The sequence below is a fragment of the Panthera pardus genome, unplaced genomic scaffold, assembly GCF_024362965.1.
Source record: "Panthera pardus isolate Hobbes unplaced genomic scaffold, ASM2436296v1 HiC_scaffold_8, whole genome shotgun sequence".
NCBI lineage: Eukaryota > Metazoa > Chordata > Mammalia > Carnivora > Felidae > Panthera > Panthera pardus.
In genome coordinates, this window is record NW_026527013.1 from 29,296,158 (window position 1) to 29,309,382 (window position 13,225).

The 13,225-nt window shown below is 43.2% G+C and overlaps 1 protein-coding gene and 1 non-coding gene across 5 annotated transcripts in view; one reads left to right on the top strand and one right to left on the bottom strand.

Annotated features, from left to right (window-relative positions):
- Nucleotides 1-13,225, top strand: part of PTPRG (protein tyrosine phosphatase receptor type G) — a 712,041-nt gene that overhangs the window by 70,335 nt on the left and 628,481 nt on the right. The window lies entirely within an intron of this gene.
- On the bottom strand, nucleotides 7,264-7,366 carry LOC128775750 (U6 spliceosomal RNA). The gene has a single exon (XR_008420729.1). It is a non-coding gene; the product is annotated as a U6 spliceosomal RNA (small nuclear RNA).

A 13,225-nucleotide genomic window follows, 5' to 3' on the forward strand; every position in this document is an offset into this window, starting at 1 on the left:
TCTTCAGCCTCCATAAGGCTCGCTGCAGAACAGACTCAATGCTATTTTCGCTTTTCACCTTTTTCTTTTTTTATAAAAGTGAAAATCCTCTTTGGATTTCTTTCGGTTAGTAAAAATAGGTACTAATGCAGGTCTCTTTTGAGAGCAAAGTGGTGTAAGGCCAACTTCTAAAAAGCAGGATATATCTATATTGCTATCTCTGTTTAAACATACAGGCAACTATGGGGCGCCTGGGTGGCTCGGCCGGTTAAGCGTCTGACTTTGGCTCAGGTCATGATCTTGCGGTTCATGGGTTCAAGCCCTGCGTCGAGCTCTGTGCTGACAGATCAGAGCCTGGAGCCTGCTTCGGATTCTGTGTCTCCCTCTCTCTCTGCCCCTTACCCACTTGTGTTGTGTGTCTCTCTCTCAAAAATAAATAAACATTAAACATACAGGCAACTAAATGCTCTAGATGTTTTCTTTTTGTTTTGGGGAACAGCTTTATTGAGATAGATTCATCTACCATACAGTTCACCCATCTAATATCCACAGAGCTGTGCAACCATTATAAGAATCAATGTTAGAACGTTTTCAGCACCCTCAAAAGAAACTCTATACCGATAACAGAAACCTCCCCGTTTCCCCTCAACTCTCCCTAGCCCCAGGCATTACTAATCTGCTTACTCTTTTTATAAGTTTTCCCATTCTGGACACTTCATAGAAATGAAATCATACAACATGTGGCCTTTTGTGACTGGCTTCTTTCACTTAGCATAATGCTTTCAAGCTTCATTCATCGTCTATGTATCAGAACTTCATTCCTTTTGTCGCTTCTCGGCTTTTTGGCTAAGATCAAGTGCAGAATTTCATTCCTTTTTATGGACAAATAAGAATAGTCCACTTATGAATATACCACATTATGTTTATGCATTCATCACTTGATAGACATGGGAGTCATTTCCATTTTTTGGATATTATGAATAATGCTGGTATAAACGTCTGTTCCAAATTATTTCCGATGGAACCGTCTGGTGTCTCCCTGGTCCTGCATTGTATGTACTTGGTGGTTAATCTGAGTCTCATATTTTACATGGTAAAATCTCGTGTTGTTGCTTTTAGTCCGGCTCCACCTCGCTGGATGTTTGGAATTTGGTTTCTTTGATCTACTGTGTGATCTGTTCATTCCAACCTTGTGCACTGGGTCAGTTGATTAAACCTCCACTGAATCTTTACTGAAATCCTAGATCAAAATGCTGTTCAGTATAGGGTGGCTTCTCGGCCACATGGCTTGTTACTGTGGGGGAGGCAGGGCCACCTTCCAGCCACTGGTCTCTGTACAGTTTGGGGACTAACACACTTTCATGTTAGTATCAAGTATTTTAAGTCATAAAAACACTTTTTAAAAATTTCTGCCATCACCCAGATGGTCTGGTGTTACAGGATCATTTTTGTCATTTTCTTATCTCTTGTGAAGTTCGTTAGTTGTTTCATGTTCTAGCTCAGACCAGAATTTGAATTCTGGCTTTGGCACTAACTACTTAGTGCCAGAACGACGTTGGGCACGTTACTTGAAGTTCAGTTAATTTTCTCATCTGGAAAATGAGGATAATAGTAGCACTGACCTCATAAGGTTGCTGAGAGGGTGGAATGAAGACAGAAATCCATGCAGAGGACTCGTCGTGGGCCAGGCACACTGGTGAGGGCTGTATTTCAGGGAAGAAAATGGAGGCCAGGGAATTTTCTGTGACTTTCTCAGTGCCAAAGCTAGAGCGACATGGATCCGGTCGAACACTTCCTGTTCCTTTGGCACCTTGTTCCGGTTTCAGTTTCTGAAGGAAATGAAGCTCTTTGTGATCTTGGAGCACACACCTGTGGAACTTGAGATTTCTTAGGAATTGACCCGGCTCTGCCCTGCCTCTTCCTCAGCATTTCTGTGTGTGAGTTTATCATTGTTGGCCCTATGCCACAAAGATGTCAGTCACGTCTGAAACTGTGCTGGTCACCCGATAGAGAAAACTGCACAGGAACACAGCCCAGCCCTTTGAGGATCTGCCTGCCTAGCTGTTGGTGATAAGTGACGATAGCCATCTTATCATTCAAGTCTGTGAATTATTATTTATTTAGACTGGAATAATCTCGTTAAGAGAACTGTGTGTAATCTCTGCATCATAATCAGATTTCAGTTTATCACTTGGAGCTGTGACTCAGTCTTGTGGAATTTTAAGGACATAATTTAAAGAAAACATTCCTGCTTGCTTTTTTAGAAGGGCGTTTGTTGGACTTAACAATTGTCAAACCTTTAGCTACTATTTTCAAAGTTGTGGTACCGAGTTATTATTTCCAGATATTCACATAGCCTGGCCCTTTGAGGCCTTAGAACAACTGAAAAGGCTGAGGGAAGAGCGGCATCTGATTACTAATTCTCTTCAGATACTGTTATGGAACGGATAGCTGATGTTTTTTGTATTCAAGATGAAGGATATTCAAGTCAATATTTGTATGTCATTATTTTCTTTCTGTTACACTGAGCAAAATGTCAGCACTGTACCAAAGACCAGTGTTTCTCAAATTTATGTATAGACATCTTATCAAAGGGAGAAGCATCTTGCAAGAACTCTGTGAATTTATCCAGGCCCCACAAACACAAGATATTTCAGTTTTGTTGCATGAAAGTGTCTTTTGACTGCCAGTTATCAGGTTTTTTGCCTGGTTTGTATTGGGAATATTTTATTTTTAGTTATTCATAGAAATAAAAACAAATCTTGAACTTTTGACTTTTGAGAAGACTGTACTGTTCTTCTAATTCCGTTTTGAGAAACGTTGCCCTAGAGGTGAGCCCACCGGTAGGAAGTGAGGGAACTCTGATGGTCTCCAGGAGGTTGTAGTTTGTAGTAGATTGATAAAGTTCTAGATCAAATCGTATGATGCTGTCTTCTGAGATTTTGTTTGCTTGCAAAGATGCAGATAATTTTTTAAAAATTACATATGTGTAACATATATATGTGTAACTTAAATATATGTGTGATTTGTCAACTTCAAATATTAGGCAATCTTATTTAGAGTGGACATGCATGTTGTTCTTTAACACCTGGTATTTGTGCTATACTGTCCTTGTGTTTTTTTAAAGTTTATTATCTTTTAGTGATCTCTACGCCCAATGCGGGGCTCAAATTTATGACCTCGAAATCAAGAGTCACACGCTCTTCCGACTGAGCCATCCAGGTGCCCTGTCCTTGCATTTTTTTTGCCTTGGCCCAACCTCCTTGAACTACACCGTTGCTTTGTCACTTTCTGACATGGCTTCTTACCTGGCACCTGCCTATCCTATTTGTGGCTTTGGGACCACTTAAGAAGGAGAAGATGATGACTCAAGTGTGTTACCTGGATGTGTACTTACCTGTGAGTGCGGAAGCTGTATTAGTTTCCTAGGGGTGCCACAGCAAAACATCAAACTTACAAGGAGAATCTATTCTTTACCTCTTTTTCCTTCTGGTGGCTATCGGTATCCCTGGACCCTGTGACTCCATCTCTGTCCGGTGGTCGAGCTGCCTCTGCCTCTTCTGCCTGTCAAATCTCCCCTTGGCCTCACTCTCCTAAGGATACTTGTCGCTGGATTTAGAACTCACCTGGATCATCGAGGATCAATATCTCCTGTTAGAATCCTTAACTTAATCACACCGAGGCTTGTAAAGGAGTGTTTGCTCTTGACCATACAACGTGGTGTTTGCAAGTTCTGGGCATTAGGACATAGACTTTCTCTCTTTTGGAGGGGGGAGTCAAGGGTCACTCTTTAGCCCCCTACTATAACCTAAAGCTCTAGATTTCTTCTAGCTGACACAAACACCAGTGCAGAATGCCGGATGCTCAGCAGTCTCAAGAGCTGCCGCTTTGCTTTCCAGGAAACTGGGTGATATACTGGTCTGTTGCATCCTTCTCTGTTTTTTTGTTCAGTAAAAACTTGGCACGTACCAGGCACCGGGTAGGCGTGGAGGGATACCCTTCAAAGCATTACAGATGCCATGTCTGTCTTTAATTGGGTTTGCATTCCACTGGAGACTTTCAGTGCGTTCCTTCTTCTTTGAACTCTTACCACCTGCTAACCCGTATGGACGTCTCTCTCCCTCTGCCCTCTCAGAGAGTCCTGCCCAGCGTCCACTGTTGACAGCTTCGTTTCTGGTTGAGCACTTTATGTGAACATGAAAATTCATAGCAGCCTTAGTGGAGGAAATGAAGCTGATGTGGTTGGTGGACAAGGGACAGCCATCACTGTCTCGCCACTTGCCCAAAATGAATGCTACCCTCTGGAGAACTCAGAGTAGAACATGGGGTATGTGATATGACTGTATTTCCAACACTAAAATGGGCTATATCTCTTCATCGTGTACTGTAAGTTGATCATCGTCAGCATGACCGTCACTGTGGTCGTCATTCTCTTTGTCTTCATCATTCTCTTCCTCCTCATGATCACAACTTATAGAGCATATTTGAAAGCTCAGACCCTGTGCCAAGTATGTTTTGTGCATTACCATATTTGATTCCCTTACAATTCCCAAAGGGAGCTCCTGTTATCATTCCACTTAACAGATGAGGCAATGAGTCCCAGAGGAGAGGTTACCTGTTTATATTCCTGTGGCTAGCCCACGTCTGAGCTTTTTGATCCAGAGCCTGAGTTTTGCCAGTAAACAGCCTGCCTCTTCACTCATCCTGCACTAGGGGCTTTCAGGTTTTAAGGAAATGAAGGCTAACAACAGACGGTAGTTATTTGAAAGGCAGTGCAATGATGTATTCAAGGTCCATTTGCTTTGGGATATTTCATGTCTCGTCTGGTTTCTTCCTAGTTCACTTTCAGAATATAATGGATCTGGAATGAACAGGGCCCCAGTGTTTGGAGTTTCTTTTCTCTCCCTTCACTGCTTTAAATGGGAAGGTCTTTGCGGATCAGAGGAGAGGTTAATGGATTGCGTGGTGTCCCTCAGTGTTTGGGGGTTTCCAAAGAGCTTGCTATGGAGATGTGGGGAAATAAGGGGGGTGCTCTGCTAGCTTTGACGGGAGGAGGTCCAAGCAGGTTGTTGTCTGATGAGGTGAAATTAGGGGCATATTTACAGAGAAGGATCCGAAGCTTAACTGTTTGGTCATCTCCTTGGAGTAACCTGTTGGCTCTGAAATACCCCTGGTTCTAGTGGAATGAATGGAATTACTTTCCTCCTTCAAATAGATACAGAACACCTACCGTAAAGCATTGTTCTTGGTGTTGGAGATACAGCAGTGACCAGAAATAGCTGAAATCCCTTGTGTCCAAGGGCGCTCATAGAAGTGGGACAAAATGGAAACCAAAGGAAAGCAAGAAGCCACGGCACATGGTTATCCTGTGGACTACAGCTGTGGCGTGAGTAGTTTGTTAGGCAATGATTATTTTTATTAATGTGGGGGAGAGAAATTTTTACAAACGTTCATTTCCCCTTGCTTTCTTTATTAATGTATTTTTTAAAGGAAAATCCCTGAGTTAGTCCTGACTCTCATTTAGGTAAATGTTTCCAATTCATTTAAAGCTTATCAGCTTCTGTGTTTTGCACCACTGCAGATGGGTTTGTGGTTCTGTTTAAAAGCTGGGCCAGGAGTACTTATATAGAAACTTAATCCGGGTTTAGAAGTGTCAACAGATGCCTCATGAAATCTGACAGGGATTAAGAAACAAAAGTAATTTCTTTGTTTGGTTTGGGGAAGGGTGGTACCCAAATCTAGGTGCTTGGTCATGAGCGGTAATTTCAGTGCTTATGCCTTTTAGAAAAATTAAAAGCAGGGAGTAAACCTTTCCTGCTACAGAGATCTGAGATTTAGAATGGATGGGTCTAATTTTGTTTTGCATTTATATTTAATGGTCCAGGTCTCTTTCCCGTGGGCCAGTGCACATTTAGCTACTGAATGCATTCTGAGGAGACCTTGCCGGCAGTAAGGAGGTCTTCCCAGCCTCCCCATCTGGAAGCCCCAGAGGGAAATCTGGCGCAGTGACCGGCGGGGCCATGCAAGGCTTACCTGCGGACTTGCTTCCGCACTCTCCACTCGCCTGGATTGTTTATAAAAATCAAAGGCCCAGGCAGAAGCCCAAGTGCCGACCCTGAGTTATTAAATCGGCTCTTCTGGCCGTTTTTTTTTTTTTTTTTTTTTTTGTTTTGTTTTGTTTCGCAGCCACAGAGCTGCCCACCAGCCACAGACCCTGACCCCGTGCTGTGGTGTGTGCCTTTCTCCGCCTCGGGCCGTCAGCCTTCCAATTTGTAAAGCCATCGTTAAATTGAGTTCAGACTGTTGATTCCATTTTTCTCCTGCACAGTTTGTCAGTTCTCTCCGCTTTGCTGCCTGGTGTGAGGACTTTCCTTGGCCGGCCTCGGGGGAACTTCGGTTCAGTTCCCTGATGCCCGCTTCGGGTTTGGGGGCAGCCCGCGGCCCTCCGCTGGCGTTGGGAAAGTAACCTGGGCATGCGCAGTGAGGTGGCCTGCCACTCCCACAACAGGTGCCCCTGTGCCAAGGGCGCTGCCGGGTGAAGGGCGGTCTGAGCTCTCTGGAGGCTCCACTGTGTTGGTCTTGCTGCACTTTGTACGGATCGGGCCCTTCCTGACCTGGGGAACTCTTGAGCTCCAGATCTGGCTGGAAAATCAGGAGGCTTTTGCTTGTGGCTTCTGGTTATTCTATACGTAGTGGAAGCTTAAATCTACAAGCATGTATGTATTTAAAAATTAAGAGTAGCTTTTGATCCTGAGTAACCAGGGAGCAGATGGGTGGAAGTTTTTCTTTATTAATTTTAACTTTTTTTTTTTAAGAGAGAGAGAGAGCGAGAGAACCTACGAGTAGGGGACAGGCAGGGAGAGAATCCCAAGCAGGTTCCACACTCAGTGCTAAGCCTAGTTTGGGGCTATATCTCCTGAACGATAAGATCATAACCTGAGCTGAAATCAAGAGTGTGGCGCGTAACTGACTGAGCAACCCAGGCATCTCAGAAGTTTTTCCTTTATGAAATTATTGTAACAACGAAAGCGAAGTGGAGGACTGCCATTTTGCATCCACTAATGAATTAATTGCCAAATGTAGGCATGGGCATTAACAGTGAGTTAATCCTATCACAAAAAGACAACCAGGTATCTTGAGCCCCCAGTGATAGAACACATTACCTCTTAGGAAATAGTCTTGCAACACCCTACTCCCTTCTACCTTCCACTCCTCCCCCTAGAAAAACCCCACATAAGGCTGTTCAAGTGTCCAAATATCCATTTTTTTCCCCTAAACTATATAAGAAGCATGGAACACTTCACAAATTTGCCTGTCATCCCTGTGCAGGGGCCATGACAATCTTCTATCATTCCAATTTTAGTATATGTGTTGCTGAAGTGAGCACTGTCCAACCACCAATTTAAAGGCATTACAGAGGTCTGGCTGGAAAACGTGGTGAACAGCACCATAGGAATACAAAAGGCAAATTCCAGACTGACCAAAGGTCTGGATTTTTGAATGAGTAAATTGCAAGGGGGAAATAGAGAGGAAGAGGAAAACCATAAAGATTTTAAAAGATATACTGGTCAAGCTCTGTGTGGACCTTATCTGGATCCTGATTCAAATGAATTAACAAGTAAAAACTAGGCATTTGGAGGGACACCTGGTTGGCTCAGTTGGTTAAATGTACAACTCTTGATTTTGGCTCAGGTCCTGATCTCATGGTTTGTGAGATCGAGCCCTGTGTTGGGTTCTGTGATGACAGCATGGAACCTGCTTGGACAGACAGGTACTCTCTCTCTCTCTCTCTCTCTAAATAAATAAACAAACTTTAAAAATAAACAAAAAAAAAATAGGCATTTGGAAGCTTGGGCATCGTGTATGGGATTGCGGCTTCTCTGTGGGGTCTTTGTGTTTGTTGGAAATTTTCCAGACTTAGAGATAAAAAAGGGAGCTAGGTTAAGGTATCTCCAAAAAAGCTTTTCCTAATATAAAAGCCACATGTGTTCATTGTAACAAACACAGGTAATATAAACATGCTTCTGAGTTAGTTACTTTGAATACCTTAGTGCATTTTTGTATATACTTGTCTTAGATTTTTTTTTTTTTGGTGAAAATTGTATTCTGCTGTAATGTGCCCTTTTCATTGAAGTATTCATTTTACGTGTTTTAGGCTATTACTCTTCTAAAACCTTTAGAATTGACCATTGAGAAGTGTTTAGTTTAATGCTTGTACCATGATTTTATTTAACTATTTCTTTATTGTTAAATATAGGGTGCTTACAGTTTTAGATATTATAATGAGTTCTGTGATGAAAATCCTTCTAACTAAATCCCAACACTTGGCCTACTTTCCTAAAATAAATTCCTCGGAAATCTCAGGCAGTATTTGTCCCTAGTGTTTTGGATAGCTTTTGCTTGCACACTTTGCTTATGAAATGTTCTTAGCTTTCTTTCAGAATAGTAAGCCCCATATTTTCGATAACCTTCCTGTTTCATAAACGTGTCAAGATGTCCATGGGTATTCACACCTGCCTGTTGTTCCCTTGATCTTTGAAAGATACCCTATTCTCAATGGAGCTTGGAAGGAAGATACCATACTTATTAGTTAGGTGTGGCCTTGTGGTGTCTGTGAAATAACATGAATATTCAGCATTTCACCAAACTAAAAACAGTGAGACCTGCACTATACTTTGACATTAATTAGTCTGAAGGGGAAATTTCCTTGATAAGCACGGTAGAGCGTTGGAAAGGCAGTAGCTCCAGACTGTGCAATATAGACATTCCAGGCAGATTTGGGGGAAGAACATAATCCTGCCCTCACTAGTGTTTTAAAATGCTTGTGTTGGGTAGCTTGGGTGTAGTCAGCAGCTAGGGTTGTTCAGAGACCTTGTAGAAACATCTATTTTGTGATCAGAGGTCCCCTCCCGTATCTCCGTCCTATTTTTCTCGTCCTCACCCTGGCAGCGAGAGACTGGACCATCCTGGAAACGATGGGCATGAAATTGCATCGTGTTTCTGAATTCCATACGGGAGTTTATCTATTTCTTGTCTCTGGATGAGGGGACTTTGGTAACTAAAGAGTGAGATGTTTGGTGTTGGAGGTGGGTAAATGAGGGAGTGGTAGGAAAGGTCTTTTTGTGCCTATAGATAAAAGAAATATGAGTCAGATTTTAAAAGCTCGAGGTGAAGTCGCTCATCTGATTTCACAGTGCTCATGAAAACGAGACTCCACCTAGGCCTTCTGTGAAGGCAGCAAACCGAAGTGCTTAGGACCCCCTCTTAGCCTTGTGTAATCCCAATGATGTGGAGGGTTTTTGGTACAGGCCTTGGAGGAAAGTGATTAACTCTAGCTTGGTGGTTAAAAGCAAAGGTTTTGTCATGCCGACAGGACTGAGTTTGCATCATAGCCATGCCACACGTAGTTTTGTGATCTTTGGCAGGTGATGTGAACTTGTGCCTCCATTTTCCCATTTGTAAAATGGTGGGCAGTAATCTCACAGGGTGGCTGTGAGGGGTAAATGAAATAAAAGTGAAGTAATAGATATGTTTACAGTGATCAGAGCAGTGCCTGGTGTGTAATAATGGCTTAATAAATAATAATTACTGATATGCTAGCTCTTTTAGAGGCATTTTAAGGCATCTGAGCTAGCGCGATGATTGCATATAGTCGGCTAATGCTTGTTACACTGTCAGTTTGGTTGTATAATAGGTTTTATTCAACTCTTCCAGATGGACTGGGATACCCTTTGGTTTGAGTTGACCCGTTTACACCCTACAGAAAGGAACAGATGAGGCTTCCAGTTTTTCCCCTTATCGGGCTCTGCGGAATCCGATCCATTATGTATATGGCACCTACCCTAGCAGGGGATGATCACGCTCATGTTTAAATTATACTGCGCACCTACAGAGTTCGAGCAGATGTGTGAATATTAAGTTATTAATAACTAATTGGGTGCTAATTACGTCCCCTGGAGTTCTTGGAGCTGATAAAGAGGTGTCATCTACTGTGTCAGGCCTCTGTTCAGACCTGGAAAATCGTTTTTGGCAGAGGTGCCGAAGTAAACTTTTGAGCTCTAGCTTTCCAACGTCATCTCCCGCAAGCCTTGGTTTTATTTTTATGTGCGGCGTGAAACCTTCCCGATGAAATTGACGTGGCTTCTGGTAAGTGGGAGCTCCATTTGCAAAGAGGGGATAGCCAATACGCAACCCTAGTGTTTCAACGGTGAGGAGATGAGCAAGAACTAAGAGTCATCGCGGGGAAGAACTAAACAATGTTGCAGGGAATTCAGGAGTGCGTGGGTTTTTGGTGTAGTTGGGGAGATGCCTCTAGTTTTGAAGGGCCTTGAACTTGGCTCTTGCAGGATTTAGTTTCAGCCCTAAGGATGTGCGCCTCGCACTTGCCTCCCCAAATCCCATCAGTCGTTCCACCTCCATTCCAATTGGTAATTATCTGGCTTTTGTTAACTGGAAGGAAGCTTTGCGTTAGAAATCCTGGATGCAAGTCCACATGCTAGGAATATGTTCCACGAGATCTAACATTTATGGAACCTTATCGAGTTAAAGGAACTATTTTTTTTTTTTTTTTTAAAGCAAGAGAGCGGGAATGTGTGTGTGCTTGTGCACAAGTGGGGGAGGGGCAGAAGGAGAGGGAGAGAGAATCTCAAGCAGGCTCTGTGCCCAGTGTGGAGCCCAGCTCCGTGCTCCATCTCACGACTGTGAGATACGACTTGAGCTGAAATCAAGAGTTGGACGCTTACGTGACTGAGATACCCAGTTGCCCCGAAAGGAGCTATTTTTTTAATGTTTATTTTTGAGACAGAGAGAAAGCGTGTGCGTGTGAGCGGGAGAGGGGCAGAGAGAGAGAGAGGGAGACAGGATCCAAAGCAGGTTCTGTGCTGACAGCAGAGAGTCTGATACGGGGCTCGAACTCACAAACCATGAGATCATGATCCGAGCCGAAGTAGAGAGCTTAACTGACTGAGCCACCCGATCACCCCTAAAGGTGCTGTTTTTAATGTGATAATCATTGAAAATACTACCCTCTCTTCATTTTATCTTTCATTACGTGTCCGCGTTAGATTGCTATAAGTTTTGCCTCCTACTTTGGAAAGGCAAGATACTCATTTGTCTTAAAGTCAATACAATGAGAGAAGGTGTTGCCCTATGATTGACAGAACCCATTTGCTGCTAGGGAGTTGTTAGAATATTAGGGTTGCCTGGTTTGCTTTGTCTTTTAAAATTAGCTTCATAAATGCACACAACTGAAGAGACTCCCAAGCTTTGGTTCTTACTTTTCCTCCTACCCAACTAAGAGCATTTAAAAAAAAATCAAAGCATGTCTAGACCAGGGGTAAAAGTATACTTTCAGTGATATAAGGGCAAACTGAAGATGAAAGTCAACAAATGGAAGCCTGGGTTTAGCAAATATTCACAGCGATTAACACCTCTTATTGGTCAAATTGGCAGAAAACCCCGTGTTTGGGTTGAACCACAGAAAGTAAAAACTACCCAGTTGGGCTGTGGTTGACGGCTTTGTCCACACTACACATAGCACTCCCATCCTGTGTGTTCTGCTGTCTGCTGTCTGAAATCCCTTTCTGGTTTGGGCCTTGTCGGCTCTGAGTCGTAGTGGAAGAAAGGTCTGTCTGATGTTCGGGTTTCCAGCTTCCCTTGCAGCTAATACGGGGGCGTTGACCTGGATGCCACTAGTTACATACATCTGCCTCGGACTTTGGATCTGTTTGTTGCTCATATTGCGAAGACACAGGGACAGAGGAAAAGCCATTTGGGCAGTGGCTAAAACATCCTGTTGACAGGCAGCAGTGGTGGTTGGAGGACCTCTTTTGCCTTAATTGGCTTGGCTCCTGAGCTTGGTTATCTAGCCCAGAGGTTGGCACTTTTTTTTTTTTTTTTTGATAGTAAATATTTCGGGCCCTGGGGGATATACAGTCTTATTTGGAACTACTCAACTCCGCCGTTGTAGCGAAAGCAGCCGTGGATGGTATATGGATTTGGATATAGTTTGCCAGTTCCCGGTCTAGCCTCCCTGGTGGTCCTGGGGCTCATCTACCTCTTACTTGCTGTAACTTCTTTTTCTTACATTGGGCAGAGTTGGTTTATTTTTCTTGCCTCTAAGATGCTCATTCCTACTTGGAGACTCCTTAGTCCTAATTTACTGTGGAGTGGCTGTAAAATCCCACCTTCTTTATTTAGACACAAATAGGGGCTGTTCCTACCTCCAAAGAGATAGCAGCTCTTTCCAGGTGAAATATGGCTCACTCCTTCTCTGCAGTAGATCATTTAATTCTTAATTGAACTTATACTCTTCGTCTAAAACTCTTCTGCCCATTCAGAAGTACTTCCATTTGAAACTCCCTGCCCCCTCCTCCCAGGGTTCCTGTGTACCCCTTACTCAGTCTCCTCCAGTGGTTCCTTCTGTATAACTGTAGTATGATATCAAAAGTAGGAGATTGGCATTGTCACATTCATAGACTGTGTTCAGATCTCACCAGTTTTGCACACACTCAATTGTGTACGTGGTATGCTTATGTGTGTATTTCTGTGCATGTAAAAAAGAAACATTTTTTTATTCTTTATTTATTTTTGAGACAGACATATAGAGAGACAGAGCGCAAGGAGGGGAGGAACAGAGAGAGAGGGAGACACAGAATCCAAAGCAGGCTCCAGGCTCTGAGCTGTGAGCACAGAGCCTGACGCAGGGCTCAAACTCATGAACCGTGGGTTTGTGACCTGAGCCGAAGTCAGACGCTTAACCGACTGAGCCACCCAGGCCCCCCTCTGTGCATTTTTATCATATGTTTAGATTCTGGCACTAGAACAGTCCTGCATCTTTACTGTGGTAGTGGTTACATGAATCTAAAGAAGATGATGCCATGTGCTACCCCTTTATTAGCTACATTGAGCCCACCCCTAACCCCTGGCTACCATTAATTCACGGTCATTTCAAGAATATTATATGAATGGAATTACACAGTATATAACCGTTTGGGGTTGGCTTTCTTCACTCAACAGAATTCCCCGGACCCATCCAAGTTGTTGGTCCCTTTTTGTTGCTAAGTCGTATTCCGCGGGATGGATGTAGTCTGGTTTGTTACACAGTTTATCTGTTAAAGGACTTCTGGGTTCTTACAGTCTGGGTATATTCCAAATAAAGCTGCTATGAATGTTCATGTACAGGTTTTTGAGTGAATCTAAGTTTTCATTTCTCTGAGATAAACACCCAAGAGTGTACTTGCTCGTC